Genomic DNA, 19,465 nt, shown 5'->3' with positions numbered 1-19,465 from the left:
TTGCCGAAAATTTGTCTATGTCATAATTTTCTTGAACACTGTATTACTCCCCCTCTGCACAGTAGTTCTCATGGAAAATAGCTCATCCCTCTTCTCAATATAGAGATGTCAAATATCCTGAATGTTGCGCCACCCCTTTCCGAGACCCACCCTTTCCTCTTTTTACGTGGCCTAATCCAGCGAGCGGATTCCATGTTGTTCGAGGCAAAGGTGCGAGGAACAGGAAGGGAGGCTGCATCCGTCGCGGCGGCGCAAAGATTTCGCGCATTAACAGTATCGAGAACGAAGGGAAAAGGGGGTGTGCTGTGCCTTGCGTCGCGCTTTCAAGGGGCCCCCCGAAACATGGCTGTGTTCGGCCATTTATTATTTCCCGCCACGCACCGACGACCCAACAATACCGTCCATTGACAATTTCTGCTTCACACACGACGCCGCGCACCGCGACGCTCCGCCCACGATCGAACTACAGAAAGAAGCCGACGTGGCACTCCACCCGCGCATCGGCGTCGCTCCCTTTGCAGAGCGCGCCGATCTCTTTCGTGGAAGGGAAGAAAAAAGGGATCCTCGTTTTGGGGGCTCCACCTTCACGAAACCGGCTCCACGCGGGCCCCGACAAATATTTTCTCTCCAAATCGGCCTCTGTTGGGAAACAGAGCGCCTCTGTTCTTTTCCCTCTTATATATTGTCACCCCCCAATCTGGGACCGATTGAGAGGAGGGAGAAGAGGGGGCTGTTTCAGTGTTTCTCTCTGTGTGGTCGAGCTTTTCCTAAGGGCCTGGAATTTCGGGGCTCTAATTAGTTGGTATTTGATTATCTAAGGTCTGCGATAGAGAATTTTCTATGGACTGACAAGTGCATACAGTAGGAACTTGGAGGATATTTTTCTCTCCTGATTCTAAGTACTTTTTGCAGTGAGCGTGGGCATTGAGGAGTTGGCAAAAGTCGAAAGGCAACGGGTGGTCGAAGTGTCCAGGGGTTTTAAATTACTGATGTTCATTGCGTCACGGTTAAACGTCCCCAGATCCCGTGGAGGCTCGTTCAGGAAAAAGGAAGCGACGGCGAGGCTTCCTGCCTGATCCTTTTCAGGATGCTCCGTGAACAATGACCGGCTGGATCAATAGTGATCTCGTAAACGACAAAGTCGCATTTTTCTTTCCCCTCCCATGGTCGTCAAAAGTCAGCGTGCCCCTCTCTCGGAGAGACAGAGAGAGGAGCGTCGCGTGAGAGACGTTGCGACGAAGGAAACGGGTCCTGAGTGACATCCGTGACGACACGGATAATGCTATGTCGTAAAACACTAATATCCTATCATGACGAGACTTTCTGCGCTGCAGGATCTTCGTCCTCGACGATTCTTACGACCGATACACTTTTTGACCCGTGGCGAATCTAACTCAGCCATTGAAATTATTGGAGCTATTGCCTAAAATACGCAGGGTGCTGTTTTTTATGGGAAGCAGTGGGGATGTGGAAGCTATTGTTCTATTGTATGTCCAGTGACTTTAAGTTAAAGAAAAATTTCTGTTGTTCACTATTATGCGAGATTAAACCCTACTTTCTGTACCTAATTTTTTAATTCTCCAATCTTCCCAATTACTAATTTCGTAACTTCTTTCCCAATTTTAATTGCTAACTTTCCATAAATCTTATTCACTCACCAGCTGTTGAACTTGCCCAGAGACCAGTGCATCCCTCCAGCGAAGACTGAATACTAAATCCAAATCAACCGAGGCGCCTATTTTTCATCCTGTTCGCCACGCCGAGTTTCCATACCTGGAAAAGCAAAAAGCGAAACGTTTACCATCGCCGTCGTCGGGCGCGGATCCCAGAGCTTTTCCACCGCCATCACCGTCACCGCCACCCATCGTCATCGTTACTTTTGCCAGCAGCATCTGGATGCTGGCATAAAGGGGCCTCGCCACCGCAAACAAAGGCTCTCACAAATCGACAGCCCCGCCCCCGGGAAGAAAGAGGCCAGGGGCCAAACGCCGACAATACTCTGGCATGTTTTTCAATATTTAGTCATCATGACTTTTCGTCGGCCCTTTCGCCCGAAATCTCCGCGTCGAATTGGAAACTAGATAATTCAATTAGAGAACAGCTGCCGACGTGAGCTTGTACGCGCAGGTAGAGGCCATCGCTGGGATTACGGAGGACACGGGGATCGAGAGGGAGAAGAGAAAAAAGGAGGAAGCTGGGCCACCCTCCTGGCGGGTCCCTTGATATGTTTATTTGCGCTTTGCCGCGTCCACCATCTTCGTCCCTCTCCTTGCCTAGCGGAATAGAAAATTATTAGGCTCGTTGTCTCCCATGGAGGTGGTTCCTCAGATTATGGAGCGTAGGTGGTCTTTGCTGGAGTAACGATGCTTGGATGTAGGATGTGGGGTGATGGAGAAGGAATAAATTCAATGTGCTGGAAGTTATGAGCCTACTAGCTTCTATTTTTCCAGCTCTTTCTACTTGCTTCGAAATAAAAATTCCCTAGATCTATAATAAACAGATAAATTGAGGAATTGATGAGTTGAACAGCGTTGGCAAATGAAACTTAATTTAGAATCGAATTTATCATCGAAGACAGAATCAGAAATATCTGAAGCCTAATAATGACGCTTCAGTCTTCCGACAGGGCAACTTGTGCCTCCCTATGAGGTACGAGAGGAAGAAGAAGTTATAGCATGAGAATGGAGTCGACATCCTGAGAGAGCGATTATGCACGCAATAAATAGATTATCGCCAACGGTGACTCCCGTGGTGAGTGACGAATTTCCATGAACACCCGTCGAAAATTCGTCTATGGACGAACCCTGATGGTCGGATCAGCGACGCGCCTATGGCGACCCGAGGTAAAGATGTCAGAGGAAAAGTCTACAGTAGGCTCCTTCCGAGACTGTCACGGTGCATCTTTGAAATTAGCTGCATCTGGTGCCTCTTTTTCCTCCTCTTCTTTCAAACACATTGTGCTCCGCAAGTGCACCAAGCCATGCGCTCGCTGGTCATTCCACGAAACTCTGAGCACCGTGAAGAGTACTGAGATACTTTCAGAAAAATGGGGCTGAAGATCAGATAAAAATACCTTTCTGGCAAGAATGAACCTATACACTAACTGAAAGTGAACTCATATGCAACTATTAGAGGTCTAAATATGTAAGACCTGCCCTAGAACCTATTATAATATTTTGCAAAAATTTCTCCCACAAGATTCACTCTATTTCTCCCAGAATTCTTTCTCGTTTCTGTCTTGTGAATACTTGGCACCCCAGAAAACCGTCGCAAATAATCTGAGAGCACGCGAGTCGAACCGCATGAGAAGAGAGGAAGGGCCTCGATGGCACGAAGCGTGGAAACTCTTGAAGGAGAAGTAATTTGGATTTATCGAAGGCGATAGCGGTTCGACAGAGGAGAGTCCCTGCCAGGTGTGAAGCTGTCGAGCCCCAGCCTAATGGAGCCACAAATCAATGGGACGATGGGCCATCATTGCGTCCGCTAACGCACAACGTGTTTACCACACAGAAAACCGAGCGGCGATGCTTTTCCTGCCACCACGAAGGGCAGACACTGATCCACCACTCATCCCTTACGCTCAATCGAGCGTATTGTACTTGCATCGTGTACCGCGTGTGCGGAACAAAAATCATTTGGCGCTTTCTGTTTGCTCCTTCATGCTAATCGAACGAGACTAAAGCTGACCCCTGCTTTCCCTCTGCACAACGTGTCCTACGTGCGAGCCTCGCTCTGTATACGACAGCACAATGCGTCAGGCGCGTCGAAACGGCGAGAGGAATATTTCAACCTTTCCATTCACATGCGAATTTCCTGTCCGCAAATATGTCTATTCAGGGACGTGTGTAATGGCGAGAAGAGTTTGACAACACGAGTACGAATGGAGGCGAGACAATACGTCGATTGATGGCGTGTGGTTGCTAAGAGAGATACGAAGATTTCAAGATTTTCAGATTACCATTGCTCGTTTTTAATAACTTTGTGTCTAGCCTGAAATTTCTAGCTAATATTGTACCTACTATGACACAGTATGCGTTTAGAAAGAGAAACCAAAAGCGAAGGAAGGAAACGTCGGTCGATCGGCTCTTCTGATCTCGAGGCGGCTCGTGTGTTTCGCTTTCTGTTGATAGATGTATACACACAGAGGTCCTTTAAGCTACACCCGCAACCCGTGTCGCTCGACCCACGACACGGCTTCTAACATTATTACTATTAGCCAAGGGAGGGCCGCTCTAGGCGACGTCTCTATTATTGCCCGTCACATGGAAACTCGCCTTTTGGCTGCCCGCGAGCGTGCTACGCGCGGTCTCTTTCTACCTTTGTGTCCTCGGCCCTCTTTCATCCTCGACGGGGCCGAGAATCGGGTACCCACCGTGTGATTAATGAACCATTCATGGGGAACCCAAGCCAGCACGATCATCGATGCTGTGGATTCTGTTCGAACACTGAACAACATCGGTTTCCTACTCTTGCGGTAGCGGAGACATCGATAGCTTCCAATGGCTTCATCATGTAACACTTCCTATGCACTAGCACAACACACCCAAGCAACGAGTACTCATCCTAAACCCATTTAAACCCATCCAAACTCATCGAAACTCGGCCATCTCGTACTCACCTAAACAGGTCGAAGTCCACGCCGAGAATATTAAGCCCTACCCCCATTATTATGCAATTCTTTGTCGCCTATAGTGAGGTCGGGTCGTGGAGGAATGTCACAGAGTCAAACGAGCACACTTGGCCGCGTTTTCACGGGCTGGTAGGACTTTATTCGGCGGGTCGCGAGAACGCTCGGATCACGGATCCTTCGAACAAGCCACAAACAAGCAAACAAAGGGACGCGCCACAATTGTCACGTCACAGGGCGACGGGGCACAATACCGATGGCGATTGTGGCCAACAATAAGGACATCCTACACTGCCGCTTCGTAAATTAGTCGTTCACGATCCGATGACGAGTCCTGAGAGAGGGGAGGACGCATTCGCACGTCATTCCTAGTTAACCACGACAATGGTGGAAAGATTCTGTCACTGAAAAACGGGGAGAACCTCCCTGTGATTGGCAGAGAGTCGTTGCTACTGTTCTTTCATGTAACCGTTTTTTTTTTTTTTCGGAGCAAGAAAATTTTTATTTTCGTAGATCTTTCGAGTCTTTTGTTATCTCATAGAGCAAGTATAAAGAATTTATGAAGATGCACCAGAGTGATGCACCGAGTCTAAAATTTGTATATAAGTATTTAAAATATTTGTAGGCGGAGCAGAGTATGAAGAAGTTCTTGGGACTTGCATAATTGTCAAAATTGCATAAAATGTAGAGCAGAAATACGACCGAGAGGGAGATTATCTGCATTGAATGCATTACCAGCTTTAAATGGGCCATTGTGCAGGCACTGGCGATCGTTCGTGATACTCGGGATTTTCGGAATTAGACGGTACTCCAGACACAATGTCCTCCGCTTTCGAGGGCAGAACCTGGCGTAATCCTGGTTCAGGATAATCTGACTTCAATGTCGCGATGCGATAGGAGTCTCCGAGTGCAAATACTGTGAAGTATAGCTATTAGGCCACCTTTTATTTACTTGTCCAGCTCCTCGATTATGTCGATGGCCAAGGAAATAATAAAATAATAAAATCTCCAATTCCTGCACCCGCGTAATCCGAACAAACGAATACGACACTTTTGTGAGCAAATTTGTTAGTCACAACTCCCACAGTTCACTTTGCAGTCCAACACGGAGGGCCTCAAAAACGTCCCTCGATTTTGCATTCGTAAAGGCCTCCAGTTTCTCGCTGAAGAAATCAGGGCTACTTGAAAACTGTTTCTTCCGCGATAGATGTCTCGTCAGATAGTGGTAACTCGATACCTAGATTACCCAGAGGGTAGCGAAAGAAGCAAAAGATGAGGAATAGAAAGAGGGGAAAAATGCAGACCCGAACAGGAGAGCAGGGGCGCGACCGTTGTATTTGCTCAATTTACAGTTGCGTAATTTCATAATGAAGGGCCTAACGTTTCTTCTTCCCTTTTCCCTGTCTCTCTCGTTCTCTCGATCGATTTTTCCATACCCGAAAATGTTACAATAGGCGACTCGGCCTTTTGAGAATCGCCTCTTCTCTCACAAAGCGCCAATCCCGAGCAGGGCGCCGAGGGTGTCGTGTTTCTCGGTTGTTTCGATGAATAAGGAATACAAAACAAATCGACGAGGGCAGTTTTCGACAAACAACCTAGACGCTAAGTTAAGGGAGGAAGCTTTGAAAAAGTGGAAGCGACTGACAAAGTGCTGTTGCTCATATTCTTTAGATATTGGATTAAAGGGGTGGCTGGGGGTTCACGGAGACGAAGAAGGCATGATAAATGATGCCTTGTACGATGATAAATATTCAATAAATAGAAGATAACTGGACAGATAAATCTATAGGTATTTTAATGGGGTATGATTTCACTGACCAAACTCCGCAGACAAACTGGAAAGAACTACACCGAGGGATTGTTTGCATAGTTGGCGAACAGCCAGAGGTTCCCCTCGTTGTTGTTGTTCCAGCTTATCCGATGCTCCAGGATTTTATATGTCCCGAAGATCACGACAACATACCTTCCGTTCTGCGAACAATGAGCTGCTTTCACTTTAATCCAGTCGAGCGTAAATATATTTTCGCAGTGTGTTTTATTCTTCTACCGCCGGTGAATGTGTAATTAAAGCTAACAACCTCTTGAATGCGCGCAGATACTCAACTAAATAGACAGGACAGAAAAACACATGCACAAGAGGGGCAAAAGTTGCATTTGTGTTTGACTCTATAATCAATTCTCCAGATAAAAAATTGTATCAAATTAAAAGACTAATTTTTATCTCACGAGCTTGTGGGCTCTGTCAAAGCACGATTAATAAAAAAATTACGTTCTGGCTGAGGTGAGCACAGGAAAACTGTGATGAAAACAACGTTGGCTCTCGACGACGAGCCATCCTGAGAACTGGAGTCGCTGTTATACGAAGCAACATACGCGAGACGCTTTTGAAGTCTCTCCAGAGGCCTGAAGAGGCAGTAACGGGGCTGCATTTGTCATGATTAGCCCTTTTAGTCACGGTGACCCGCCATTATGCATGTCCTAAGACGCGAGGCGTAAATATTCGCTACGCGGCTCGTCCGATATCGTCGTCGTTATTAAACGCAACGCCGACGATTTTCGAGCTATATCTCAGCAAGCAGAAAAATATCTACGCGACTCTCGGGGATCCTTTTGCTCGTGCTGGGTGCTTACATGGGAATTTATAGGGATCACTGTAGTCTTACGTAAGATCGAAAGTCTTAATCCATGCAACGTGGAACAGTGTTTGCTGAGAAGTAAATATTATCCATGCCGCCAAGAAACACCTTGTAACTAATTCAAAAATATGTGAAGTTAGCCCTTAAAAAAATTCTCTCTGAAACGGTTAACGTATCTGCCTATACTGCACCAATGCACCGAAAGGAAACCACCGTTTCCAACGAAATAATATCGTAAAATATTACAGAAGCTCAGGTAGATGAGAAATGGGTGCAGTAACCCCCTGAGGCTTGATTATCGAGAAATGGTTCGACCTTCGACATCAATGGGTTACAAAATTGAACTTAAACGGGTCTAGAGTTCACAGGGGTCGATTGAAAATCCGTAATTTTGAAAAAAAGACAGCTGTGTACCCAGTACACCTGAGATTTTTCGAGGGAATAAATTTTCCAATGGAAGAGAAAAAACGTTCAATCGCGGAACCAGTCACCCGTTTGATTACACGTAATGATCGACATTCGACTCCAGAATATCGACGGATAGCGTTACATGTGCCAGGTAGCCGCGGAACCCTCGAGGATTTTTCAAACGAACAGCCCAGAACTGAAACGATTTTCCTCAACAATTTTTTCCCCCGTTACAAATTGCAAAAGTTACCCAATGCGGATAACGATAGAATTCTGTAACGGGCGAAACGACCGGTGGAAAATTCTTTTAATTGCGCGGAATTTGATTTTAACGGTGATTTTTGGTAACGAAGACAATTAGACAACGTTAAAACATGAGAAAATATCAAAGGCAGGACTGATTTCCAGCGATATTGACCGTGGGAGATAAAATGTGAATAATAAATTCACGTAAAATTAATTTTCATTTGAATTTTTACTTGCTAAAAATACTAGAGCACTTCAGAAACTTCTACCCCATTTAAATATTACCATTTAAGAATATTTCCTAATTTTCTAATGTTAATAATTTTATAGCCTCTCCAGAGATCGTCAGAGCCTTCCAAACCTACTCTCCACTGTCGAACTGCAAACAGGTCAAGTAACAGAATACAGAATATAAGTCAGGGGGAGTTGTTTCGCAGAAAGGTCAAGCGAAAAGAAGGCTGGCCTTTTTCGAGGATCCAGGCTTGGTAGCACCCTGAGATTTTCAAGAACAATGGCCATCCTGATGATGACAAACGTCTTGTAACACGATACAGGAACATATGTCGTCAGGGAGGAAACTACCCTCTTCGCTATTAATCGCGACACAAACGGAGAGCCCCGCGTGTGTAACCGTACAACCTTGCGGCCAATAACGAAACGAAACAACATCATCGTGCAACAAAGGAGGCCGTGACCTGAAACCCCGCGGCTCGATACAAATGTGCAGATATGCAGGGTTATAGAGTTACACAACCGGGCCCGAAGCCCTCGGGGGATGATGGAAAGGGCATGGCTTCTTACCGAATCGAATTTTTCTAATCTCCTGCCACGCTCTCGTATCGAATAATAATTCGGTGCTTGACAACAACTGTCTCGTCGATACATTAACCCCTCAACGACTGCATGCGTATTTCGTACAGACTCCTATTTTTCATGTATCATTTTTATATATTTTTTACCCGAGACACTTCTATTTTTTAATCTATCGTTTAACGGTTAACCAGTTCCCCAGGTGATCTCAATCCCACCGAAGAAATAACATCCTCCCTTCAATGCCCAAAGCATTCCACTTTGAAAGGCCCTTCGAGTCAGAAACGTCTTCGATTCGGAAATCGCGTGTCCCTTTCGATCGATGCGCCCCTTGGGATGGGATTCCACGGTGCAAACCAGATTATAAATTTCGAATATGAAGGAGGAGGGACGCAGCCTTTCCAGAAGGCCCAGAGAATCGTGCCTCGAGTCGGAGCCAAGCGCGTGGCGCTTGCCAGAAGATCGATACATCAATCTCGATCATTGCCATCGGCCTTTGACATGTCCACGCCGTTTTCACGGAACAATTCGCCACAATGCGAACTGAGGAGCGCATGGAGCTGGAGGCTGGACTTTTCTGAGTCTCTGGACTGCCTGTTCGTCTCGTGAAACCGCTGCCATCCCAAGGGAAGTTTCGCTGTGAGCCTGTTGCCAGCGAATTCTCTTGAGATCCTTCGATCAGACGGGGAAAATAGCGAAATGGTTTACTTAGTACTTGGGAGGGCGGGGGTTAGTGGAACAGTATCTGATTCTCTAATCGAACGACAGAGTGGAAGGATATATAATGTTACCAGCAATTATTCATCAGAATCCTAGCAGCAATCAGTGTCCCACGTTCAACCCAGGTCCTCCCGTCAAAATTTGACAACTCAACTGAATTCTGCGGGATGATCGACAAGGGAAGTCGACTTACATCCTCCAGGAAGACTGAAATTTAGCGCTACAAATGTTTCTCGGGATTACAGCGACTGTGTCCTCAAAGAAATTTGTATCCAACCAACGTGACCCTAGTTCTTCCTTATGTTACCTTTTTCTCTCAATTTGGCTATGGAAAAATCGCCTAGATCCGACAATCCATCAATCACGACGCGTTACTTCGATGGACAATGCTCGTCAGGGTTGTTTTGGCAGTGGCACCGTAGGCGGGTTCCGGAAGTGAATGGACACCCACGAGTCGGAGGTGTAACCAATCTTGTCTCGTGGGATCGACTATTATATTTGGCTAAGTATGGATGCTGCTTCTAGCTCGTTGCAAGTTGCACTTGATGGATCAGCAATCTTAATCTGAGGAACAATGATATACGTGATCCAGGGTGAGGCGAGTTCGAAGGATTCTATTGTGGAGGTGCGAGGAAGAGCACCTCCTTTTTGGAATATTCGACAGTGGATATTTTTGGTGAAAGATGAGGACATGTTCCTAAGGATCTACTGAACGCAGGGTACTCATACTGTAATAGTTTCTAAATAAATAAATTGTTAATCTGTCCAGACACAATATTCTACAAAGAACCTGATCGATACCTGATAACAGAGTAAAAATTTGGAGTAAGTTATTTAAATTAGAATGAAGAAAAAATAGTACAATAGTGTCCATTCAATGAGGCCTCGGTTCCCATAGTACGATGAAGTCTCCCAGCGTTTCCAAGAACGCGGAGTCAGCGGCGCGCCGATTTTGCCCGAGGCACGAGAAAAAAAAGTGGGAAGTCAGCAAGAATCGACGGAGGTCCACGCGACGAGACGTCGATCGCAAAACTGAGAGAAAAAACTGCTCCGTCTTCTTCTGTTCCACACGCGAGAACCGGTTTTTGCCGCGACCCTGTCTAGACCTTCTCCATGAAATAGAAAAACGACTTGGTCAGTTTTTTTCTGATTCACTCGTAAGTAGAGAGAGAATACGCACAAAAGAATAGAGTGGAATAGAGAATTACGTTGACTTCAATGAATGGGCTCACTTTAGGGATTTTTTTATAGTTTCTTCCACGCGTTTCGATGCTTGTAACTCGAATACTGGAGCATGAAGGCAAATTATTATTATTACTATTCTAAAGGTACATGAATTTAGCGTGTCAAAAGGTTAATTAAAACTGTATCCCTTACTTTTGGATAATGACCAAAGTGTCCGTGTGGGTTGAGATAATGAAATCGAAAAGTGCCTCGTTATACTCGAAATCCTTCGACTCGAAAGGAGGAATGACGAATCGTTCTTGCTGGCCACGAATAATCCCGCGGAGGATCGCTCGAAAGAAAAGAGGATGAAGCCTCGGCCGAGCTGAGTCAAGCTATGATTAAGTCATAGTTAGGTAGCAGGTACCATCGAACGTTCGACAGGTGGTAGTTGCACGATGAATGAACAGCACCTTTTACAATCAAAACAATTACGATCTCTGGTGGCATCGAACCTTTCGGCTCCATTGTTGCCTCCTTTTGAATGCCGCGCGTTAATTATCTGTTGATATGTGCTCAAATTCCTCCACTCTCGAGCGAGTGACTAACAAGTTGGGGCGAAGGTTTAATCGATGCTGGATGTTTCAATAGAAGTTTCAAATTTCTTGACATGAATCGTCCCTGAAATAATTTGCAATAATTGCATCTTAATTTGGAAGAATAAGATTAAAAAAAATATCTACACGTGTCTTCCAGGTCTCTAAATAGTTCAATTGGTAATGTGTTTATATTAGAGATCAAAATGTTTTCTGCCCCACGTCACACAGTGTACAAAGTGCTTTCAAAGAGCAACTATCGTGAGAAACTCTCAGGTGCACATCTACGGTCACACACGGAGTGACATGCATTCTGTCCACTCGAAGGAGGAAGAAGGGTTTAATCGTAGATCCTCGCGCCTACCGTTAAGAGCGTCAAGTCTCGCCGAGGATTCGACGAAACTTTCATTTATGTTTGACAGAGGCCAAGATATTATCCGTGGGTATAATCCTGCAGGATGACAATATTTTTAATTCCGGGCAGGATGTAACAGGATCAGCGAGAGCCGGGGGTAATGTTATACCGAACTTACCGCTAATCTACTTTAAACCTGTCTCTCTCTGTCCTCTCTCGGCCGACGACGGCGAACGGGACATGGTTAACTTTTAATCTCCTTAAGTTTTAGGCTTGAGAAGACGAACCATTTTGTCCTCTCCTCGAATTCGCGGGTAATACGTAATCCTCTTAGAGACGTCAGGTATCAAGGAATACCCTGCACCGTTCTGTTTTCCGAACTCTTTCGGTGGATAGAAACACTTCTTTCTATTCCCTTCGCGATTAATTTCCTTAGATTCGAAACACGTTTTAGAATTTAATAATATTTGTTTGAGGCAGCTTGAGAAAATTTGAGGAAGTTGTCGAAAATTCTCTGTATATACCTCTCATGCAGCTCCACGTATTGACTAGTTCTTGGCCATCGTTTTCTTTCGTTCACCATCTAACCCACTTCACATTCACGCCGAACAATTCATCGTAACCGCTTTGTCAGAGAAATTAATCGTCGTTTCACAGCGAGCGTTGCCAGGAAAATAACACCAGGAAACATGAAAAGTGAAACGGAGAACGGATACGCGTGTCAGGATAATGAGAGCAGCACGTATCGGGGTGTCTACTACCACAGGCAAAGTGGCAACCAACATGGCCGTGTTTCCTGCTACCCAGTTCATTCAATTTCTAAGCGCGAAATGCCAGCTATCCTTTTGTATCGATCATTAAGCGACGAGGAAAGGGGAACGAGTTAATTCTAGGTTGTCTTTCTGTCCATCCACGAACAAGAACAGGGCAACGCCCTTTCCCTTCAGAGCTGGACAGACGAACGCTTTCGTCTGCTTAAACAAACAGAAGAAGCCTTCTGGAACTCCTTGTTTCGCCTGCTGCTGACCCCCGAGTCTATGGAAATGGTCGCTGAACAAACAAATGCAATGGAAAGCGTCTGCAGAAGCAACGTGGAGGATCCCGTTCCCCTTTTACTTTCGTAGCGATGATTGAGAAACGATGGGAACCATGGCGATTTCACTTTTCGTCCTTCGCTGTTTGTAGTGGGGAATACGAAACATACAATTAGAGTTAGAGGGTGTGAATATGTTACCAATATTGAGAATATATTAAATGCTCGAAAGATGCAATAACGATTCTCGTGAACTTCGTCACCCCACTGAAACCCTTTCTCTCCCCCAAAAACTCTCTTGTACGAAAGGTGGGCAGAACTGCGCCACAGCCAGAAACAAACGTTAAACCAAGGAGGTGGAAATAATCGAGACCGAGTCTCCTATGCGTCGAACTGTCTCGTAAAGCAAAATAGGACAATGCGAGCAATGTGCTGGATAATGCGACGCCGTTTCTACCTTCTCGATCGCGCCGAGAGTATCTTCCTCGAGGCAGCGATCCTGCAGGTCCCTGTTGCCTCTGTAAACGCTTTCCACGCTTTTCTATCGAGGGGAGAAGACACTGTCTATTGATATTTGGGATACTTTACGAGACAGCGCGAGAAATGACTGCTGTTCTACTGTCGTAATTTTGAAATTATTTTCAAGCACATCAATTGCACAGTGTTTGATTCTGCGTGACAGGGAAGTTTGTCTACGATTGGGGGCTCTCAGACAGGGCACAGAATCGATGAGATAAGGTTGCAAATGTCTGTCAGGAGAAAAAGACATGTGTTGGTCGTACGAGCACTTGATGATGGGATGCGCGATGGGCGAGTGTAATCGAAAACTATGTGTGTGCTTTATCGATACTCTATCTTGGCGCTTTGAAACGGCACGGTGGAAGTATTTTCGAAATTCGTTACCTCTACTACTTATAAAAGAGTAGAAAAAAAAAGAAACGCTGGACACGATTTAAAAGCAATAAAAATTGTGAAGATGATTCTAAAACTCTAACAAACCCTATTAATTGATATTTAGAGAAGGGTGAGTGCAGAGATCTCGACTATTAAATGGCAAACGGTCATTATTCAATGGCCAAGCGAGTTCCTCTCATAGAGACTCGAGCTCCAAGCCAAGGCGATGGGATCCTCAGATAAGGGTTGAAAATTGCAGGTATAACGCGAGCCATAATATAATGGCAACATAATGGTAACAATAACCGACAGAGGAGCATCGGTCTCTAGGTCGTCCGTAATTCGCTGCTCCTTTCATGCCGCTTTTCATTCTCTTACCCCTGCCCACTTCCTTTTCTTTTCCTCCTTGCGCTATCTAGATTACTATCTACCCTATTATTGCGTAAGTTGCGCGAATACGCAACTGTAATCCACTAGCGAACCCGTGTCCTTTGTCACAGTGGCCTGTTTTACATGAATACTTGGGTAGGATGGCAAAACACTGCACCTGGGGCAGCGCTCAAGCGAATAAGGAAAATAGGTACCTCGTGACTATATAAATTTAGAGATTGACGATGTATCGAAGGAATAATTGCTGCAAACACATTGCCCAATTGAGTCGATCTGAAAGTGCATGCAACTGATGCTAAAACTCAGTGCCCAAGGGGTTTAATCCCCGTGTCGCCCTGATAGAAGGGTGATCGATAGCTCGCCACGATCCCAATGCGATGGCACTTAACGCTCGACAACCGATGGATGGTGGATGGTGGATGAAATTAAACGCGACCGGTTAAGCCGAATCACAACAGAAAAGGGAAGAAACGCGTATGAGGGGATTCGCGAGGGGCAGAAGGGTAAAGGGACAATAAGACGAAGAGGCAGCGGGTAATAATAGATTGTCATTGGGCGACGTCTTGATGCTCCGTGGCGGAAGACGTTATATATTATGGCACCTATGGATACGTACGCCCCTATGCCGCGTATATACAATTTCTCGTTCCTCGTGCGCTTCGTGCACTCTCTGTCGGCGATAATGCCTCTCATAAGTCATTATGATGTATTTTCGTGCGAGCAGCTACGCGTATAAGGGCCTTTTATGGTCCCGCACCGGTCCTTATCACACCTGCACGAGATTCCATGCTGCATGGTTTTCGTAACAGTTCATACAGAACGCAGTAAACTGCGCCTGTGGCTGGAGAATGATGAGAAACATTGGCTAAGTCCAATATTTAAGACGTACAGAATTTACTCATCTCTCTATTTCCTCTTCTTCCACATAAAAGAAGAAAAAGAGTTCACAGTATAGGTTTACTCTGTCCCCCCACATATGGACTCCTATCGAGGTAATACTATAATATTTTTTCTAAGGAACGACCAACAGCGAGGAGAGACAAATCGGTTGGCTCCACCTCGAGGACAACGATCATCTCGGGGTTTTGTGAGGAAGGATCGAGATGGGGACGAATCAGGAAATTTCCCGTGGAATTCTTAAACGATGGGAGAGGTCGACTTTTAATAAGCGCAGGGTGGCATGTGTGGAGCGGCGCGAGGGACAAATCGTACAATGGGAGCGTAACTATCTGGAGCGTAGCAGAAGAGGGTAGTCGGCAAGGGTTGCTGAGGAACAGGGCCAGGAGCTAGTGCCTCGTAAATCATCGGTTTAAATGCACTGTTTAGGCGGGGCGGTTTCACGGTGGGTACAGTCCATACACGGTTTTCTACCACTAAATAATTCCGCCATTTGCAACTGGCTTGGTCCCCTCTCTAGGTTCACGTATGGAAAGCAGACTGATGTCTTCATTTGGCGTTAGGAAACAGTTCAATGGTATCTAATTCGAGCATATCTTAACTTTGAAACGAAGAAAACAATAATTAGTCGACTCCTGGAATAGATGATTTAATTACTCCTTCAATAAAAAGGAATTCGACCCAGCAGTGATGTTATAGAATTTCTAACAACACTTGGCACTCATAAAATTTAATACACTAAAATTCCAGATTAATCCAATTTATTTTCTCTAGAACAGAGGTTCCCTCCTCGCGAGCGTTGTCACAGAATATAGGTAGATAATTAAGAAACGATACCTTAAGCTCAATAAAAGCACAGCCTCAGGTCACGGAACAAAGGAGCGAAAATTAATTTTTCCTGGTACGCATAATCCAGTTTCTATTCGCTTGAATAAGGGAACCATTCATAAATAAAGTTTCTAAATTACCAGGTATATTCTACACCTGGAAGACAATGAATGACCCAGGGGGTCTAAACCCATTCAATTCATACCCGGATAATTCGTAAATGACGTCGTAAAGTCTCCTGATGCATCGAGCAGTTTAAAAATGAAAACCGAGGTCTGATAACTCGATGCATTTCTCCTTGCTTAATAGGATTACTCATTTAATCCTGTTTACCTCCATTCGAGTGCACAGAAATTCAGGAATGTGTTGTTAATTTCGAAACCACGTTATTATCAGTGTCATTAATTTCCAAAAGAAATTTGGCACCACTCTGTGCTTTTTCGCTCGCTCGAATTCGTCCTAAAAATTCACGCCCACTCGTATTAAAACCACAGGAGCTAATCCTCTTAAAGCAATCTCGAACTTCCGAAGCGGAACTTCCACATTCCAGCAGCGTATCATTCAACAGGGTGGCAATAGTCGCGGCGCACAGGGGTTGGTCATTAACACCGTGCTCGTTTCAACATAACATTCGTCTTGCTTTCGCAGTGGACGACGCTCTCGCGGCCCATAATCCATAGCGGTCGCGTCTCAAACGTACGGCCAGCACGCGGAGGCGACATATTTATGGCTTGTTTTTAAATATTAAATGATGCAAAGGTACCGCTTCGCGGCTGGCCAGCACACGGCGAGCGCCCTTAACCCCTCCCTCTCGCCTGCGCTGATAGAGACATTATTAACTCCGAAAAAAAGGTCGACCTGGGTCGTTCGTGGACCGTGCCGAATCCTGAACTTGGATTTATGTGAAATGACCGAGAAGAATGCAATGCCCCCCTCCTCGACCCTTCGCCGCCGTTAATTCGTAATTGATGTCTTTATTCGAGGGGCCATCTTTATTTGGGGAGCGTTCCTCCCCCTATCGCGTGGGGCTTTCTAAGATATATGACGAGTCCCAATGGCAATGGGAGAAGTTGCAATCGGTTTTGACCATCGACAAATTTTCGCAAGTTTGTCTTTGGACAAATGAGAAATGAATTACGATGCGGCTGGCTGCTTTTTTTAGGAAAAAATTTCGTCGGGTTTTAAAGCACGAATCACTTTGTGGAAATCCCGCTTTATGACAATTCAGATATAGTACGAGCAATGACGAAGGGTTCCATCAGGAAGAAAGGCATGATAGAGTACTCGACTGACCCATCGTATAAGATATTTACTCCTGCGGTTTCCTGCAAGCGTACCTTAATAACGTAGTACCTAACGCAGCGTTTAAGGATGAGTCGTTATTACGCGAGCGATGTAACGGCGAAGACAGGTGGACATGCTCTCACAAAGATCGAGGATCACCGCCTCCATGTTGCACGAAAGTAGCGTCGGTCGCGGTGTAATGATAGACCGGAAGCGGAGTCGTATACGAACGCACGCTTCCTTCATCACGAATTACTCAACGAGTGTACATGCTATTTTCAATAGTTTATCGACATAAATAAAATTCAGAGGTACTTGCGCTAAAAAGATGCAAAAAATACTTCAATCTTTTACTTAGGTATATCTTGAAATAATTTTCTCGAACTTGAAAATGGGGAAATTAATTATTGTGTCTTTAAACTGAGCTATTCTGATCAATTTATAGAGTTACCCGTGTCAGAGTAATAAATCTGAACCCGTCAATTTACTATTAGGTATAAAAGTGTAAAATTACTGTTATTACTTCTAGTATTAATTTAACAACCATTTCTTGATACAGGAATCAATACATTACAGAAATACACACTGGAAAGGTGCTATTATTAAGTAACAAAGGGATCACGATAATCATAGGGTAACGGTAGCTCGTCCCTTTGATGGCACTCTTACTTTCGTTTTATTCATTCCCATTGATGCTAGCTATGGAACTACAGGCACACGATATCAATATGTTTGATAGCGATCACTGCGTAAAAGGTGCTTTTTCTCTTTGAGGTTTTAATAGAAACATTTTTCCCATTTTTGATATAAGTTAAAGATTAATCGAATGTAACATAAATGGATCTCTCTGAAACGACTTTCGTTCGCGGGGTACTGGTGAATTATAGCGCGATCAACACCGAGAATCACTATAGTCGGGTTGATCAATGCAGGGAATAAAAAGTTCACGGGCGATATGCACTACACGAGTGGCACAGTACATAAGTGTATACGGTGAAAATGGCAACAAAGGAACAGATCGATCGTGGCTATAATCGTGCAATCGTTTCGTAACAGAGAAGGGAAACTAATCAACAAACTTCTTGTGATAAAATATGCAGAAGTCGAGGAAAAATGATTCTCGAGTTCTAATGTTATTTCAATCTGACAAATAGAATATATTATAAAGGAATGGAACTTCGAAAAATGTCTACTTTTTTCATTTTTGTATCCCATCATTTTCTTTGCTCCTCAGTCCTTTCACCCTAACTTTTTAGAATGGTAAATATAATTCCCTCTTAAAAAATTCACAAGTGTTCTCCAGGTGGTTTGAAAAAGATTTCTGAATATTCAGATTACAAAAACAGTGTAGCATCATTATTGATGGACAGTAGAAATAAAGTGGTAAGATATCGATCACGTAAGCCGTTATTCGAGCTACCGTACACATCACTCACATGAAAAGTTAAAGACGTCGACTGTCAGTCTTTCTAACTAGAGTTTTCAGTATTCTTCACTTGGTACACTCAAGACTATTTTGCGCTACTTTAGTCTTTTTCTTGAAGGAATACTTTGCAAAGATTGTAAGAGCTTAGAACGACACCATAGACATATTGATCAGGCTACCAGTTACAATTTCTTAAGAGTCGTTTACGTCAACTACTTGTTTCAAAGTAGTAAAATGTTTTACATTGAAGAATTATTAACTACCATCTACATAATTGGTAATAATTGCTTTGAATCGAACTAAATTACCACTTGGAGTATACTTTAATGAATTAAGGGGTCGTGTAGTTATTACAGGGACGAAATCATAAAAATAGTAAATATTAGTAGTGTCCCCAACATACTGTCACCTTTCAATCTGCGAACTCGATATTCCCTCTACTTATTAAATGCAAAAGTATACACGAACACATTGTTATGGATAGAGTCGATCCACGCAAACTGACTGTCCTCCTCTCGTAAATAATTTCAATCTATAATTCTTCCATCATTACCACGTCTGTTTCTTGGGACCTTATAGCCTCGACCTCAACAATGTCTCCCTGTCCAAGTAACAAAGATAATTGCTTCGGCCCTTTAAAACGTCTCGCTCTCTATAATCAGAACGTAATCAATTGATACATTTCTAAAGTACAGGTTGCCATCGCGTGTCCCTCGACATTACCCATCTGTCGCGCAACATTATCAAAATATCCTTGTTACATCCACTTCGAATCGATCAACTACGTTAGACTGCATGGTGCATAGACTGGTACAAAGAAATAGAGGGAATTTAAATAAAAAATTTGACAGTTGCAATATTTGAAAATTCAAAAATTTGGCAGTTGAAATATTTGAAAATTCAAAAATTTTGCGGTTGAAATATTTGAAAATTCAAAAATTTGGCAGTTGAAATATTTGAATTTTCAAAAATTTGACAAGTTGAAAATTTCGAAGTCCCTTTGAGCCAGTTTTTGCATAGATTCTAACAATTTGCACAGCACCATAATTCGCACGAGTGTGGGTAAATAGAAGGCGTCTTAGCGGTTCATGGGGGGTGAACAATCGACGAGCAATTTCTCTATCCGATGTTGTCCTAGCGGAACACCCTTA

At 44.2% G+C, this 19,465-nt stretch overlaps 1 long non-coding RNA gene across 1 annotated transcript in view; it reads right to left on the bottom strand.

The window, feature by feature from the left end:
* Nucleotides 1–1,715: 1,715 nt before the first annotated feature.
* Nucleotides 1,716–19,465, bottom strand: part of LOC143182520 (uncharacterized) — a 37,836-nt gene continuing 20,086 nt past the window's right edge. Inside the window, exon 3 of the long non-coding RNA XR_013002464.1 lies at nucleotides 1,716–1,773. This is a non-coding gene — a long non-coding RNA (uncharacterized LOC143182520). The remainder of the gene's footprint in view (nucleotides 1,774–19,465) is intronic.

Source organism: Calliopsis andreniformis, chromosome 8 (genome assembly GCF_051401765.1).
Source record: "Calliopsis andreniformis isolate RMS-2024a chromosome 8, iyCalAndr_principal, whole genome shotgun sequence".
Taxonomy (NCBI): domain Eukaryota; kingdom Metazoa; phylum Arthropoda; class Insecta; order Hymenoptera; family Andrenidae; genus Calliopsis; species Calliopsis andreniformis.
Note: the sequence above shows the minus strand (reverse complement) of the source record. Positions and strands in the feature narration are given on the sequence as shown.